This window comes from Cetorhinus maximus, unplaced genomic scaffold (genome assembly GCF_964194155.1).
Source record: "Cetorhinus maximus unplaced genomic scaffold, sCetMax3.hap1.1 HAP1_SCAFFOLD_4713, whole genome shotgun sequence".
Lineage (NCBI taxonomy): Eukaryota > Metazoa > Chordata > Chondrichthyes > Lamniformes > Cetorhinidae > Cetorhinus > Cetorhinus maximus.
Window position 1 is genome coordinate 10,001 of NW_027600614.1, and position 2,569 is coordinate 12,569.

Genomic DNA, 2,569 nt, shown 5'->3' on the forward strand with positions numbered 1-2,569 from the left:
GGGCACCCGGTGTGCTAGCTGCATCACACACTCGGGTGAAGGCGGCGGACCTGGCGATCCAACACCCGTTCCTTCACTGGAAAATCGTGCCACTCGTTTAACATTATCGGCGCCTCGGCCTCACAAGGCGCTGTGGCTTCGAGAGGTGCGCCAGCCACCACTCGAACATGCTAATGTGTCCGTCTGTGACCCGCAGGAAACAGAAGAGCGAGGGTATTCCGCTCAGCCTCAGCGCCAGCATACGCGCTGGCCGGCCGAGGGCCCTACCGCATCGGACACCTAGCACCGCATCTTTCCTTTGAGGAGCGAGACACACGCACACCGCTTCCCCGCCACCGAGCACACGTCTGCTTTCGGAGCCAGCGTGGCCTCGCTCGGGTACTGGTTCAACCGCGGGTGGAGGGGTGGTCCGCAGCGGTGCAATTTTCTTACTTTTGCAACAACCGAAGCAACCTGTTGGCGCTCGCACGGCTAGGAAATGCCGACTGGCGTGCGTCGCCTGCGTTCAAAACGGTTCTGGGCACGCACACGGTGTTGACTCTGCCCATGTCAAACACTGCAGTGTGCAACCCAAGGGGACTCAGGCACCCCGCCCGCCCCCTAGGTGCCTGTGAACAGGCTTTGTATTTTTATTTTTCATCATCAAGTACACCGCCAGGTGACACTTTGTGATTTTTATTGCTCATAAATACAGTTCTCTTATTTGTAAATCAACGGAAGCAACATGTTGGCGCTCGCACGACTAGGAAATGCCGACTGGCGTGCGTCGCCTGCGTTCAAAACGGTTCTGGGCACGCACACAGTGCTGACTCTGCCCATGTCAAACACTACAGTGTGCAACCCAAGGGGACTCAGGCACCCCGCCCGCCCCCTAGGTGCCTGTGAACAGGCTTTGTATTTTTATTATTCATCATCAAGTACACCGCCAGGTGACACTTTGTGATTTTTTTTGCTCATAAATACAGTTTTCTTATTTGTAAAACATCGGAAGCAACATGTTGGCGCTCGCACGGCTAGGAAATGCCGACTGGCGTGCGTCGCCTGCTTTCACATCGGTTCTGGGCACGCACACAGTGCTGACTCTGCCCATGTCAAACACTACAGTGTGCAACCCAAGGGGACTCAGGCACCCCGCCCGCCCCCTAGGTGCCTGCGAACAGGCTTTGTATTTTTATTTCTCATCATCAAGTACACCGCCAGGTGAAACTTTGTGATTTTTTTTTTTTGCTGCTCATAAATACAATTTTCTTATTTGTAAAACAACGGAAGCAACCTGTTGGCGCTCGCACGGAGAGGAAATGCCGACCGGCGTGCGTCGCCTGCGTTCAAAAGGGTTCTGGGCACGCACACAGTGTTGACTCTGTCCATGTCAAACACTCTATAGTGTGCAACCCAAGGGGACTCAGGCACCCCCGCCCCAAAGGTGCCTGTGAACAGACTTTGTATTTTTATTTTTCATCATCAAGTACACCGCCAGGTGACACTTTGTGATTTTTTTTGTTCATAAATACACATGTATATATATATTTGACACTTTGTCATTTTGTCTGTTCTTTTCGCCACACGCCATGTTTATTAAACCAGGGTTACCACCGGTCTGGACCCTGGCCGATATTTCAGACCGACAACGGAGTTCGGAAAGCCCGCACAAATTCATCTTAAATCCTCATATAGGACTTCCGAGAGCTCTTTGAAAGGTATTCTATTTGAAAACGCTTACCACCCTCAAAGTCGCACTTTTCTGGGCATTTTTAAAGTGTGACCGTTGTCTGAAAATGTTCTGAAAATCGTGTCCCCGAAAATCTCCGGGTACCCCGCCAACCTCCCCTGCCAACAATTGCAACCGTAAGGTCGGGCGGTAGTCCTACCGTCCAGGAGGCCCCAAAGCCCGCAAAACGCCATTTTGCCATTTTCTCATCGGGACTTCCGAGGGGAACTCATTAACGAGCTCCAGGAGTGGTATGCCAGAAATTGCAACTTGACCCGTCGCCGGGCACACCCGCTACTCTCTGCGGGAATACCCCCACCGGGTGCCGGGTAAAGGCCTCGGATCTGACCTCATGGACTTCCGTCTGCGCACGGATTTTGCTCTCGCGGGCCCAAGAGCCACTTTCCACGGCCTACCAACGCAATCCGAAGTGCATTGGCCAACCATTACAACGGGAAACACTTTGCCTCTCCGCCAGAGACTAAGTCCAATTGGTTAACCATTTCTCAGGAAAACACTTTGACTCTCTGCCAGAGACTAAGTCCAATTGGTTAACCATTTCTCATGGCCGCAATTTGCCTGCCGTTCACAGACTAAGTCCAATTGGTTAACCATTTCTCAGGAAAACGCTTTGCCTCTCTGCCAGAGACTAAGTCCAATTGGTTAACCATTTCTCTTGAAAACGCTTTGCCTCTCTGCCAGAGACTAAGTCCAATTGGTTATCCATTTCTCGTGAAAACACTTTGCCTCTCTGCCAGAGACTAAGTCCAATTGGTTAACCATTTCTCGTGAATACACTTTGTCTCTCTGCCAGAGACTAAGTCCAATTGGTTAACCATTTCTCGTGAAAACACTTTGTCT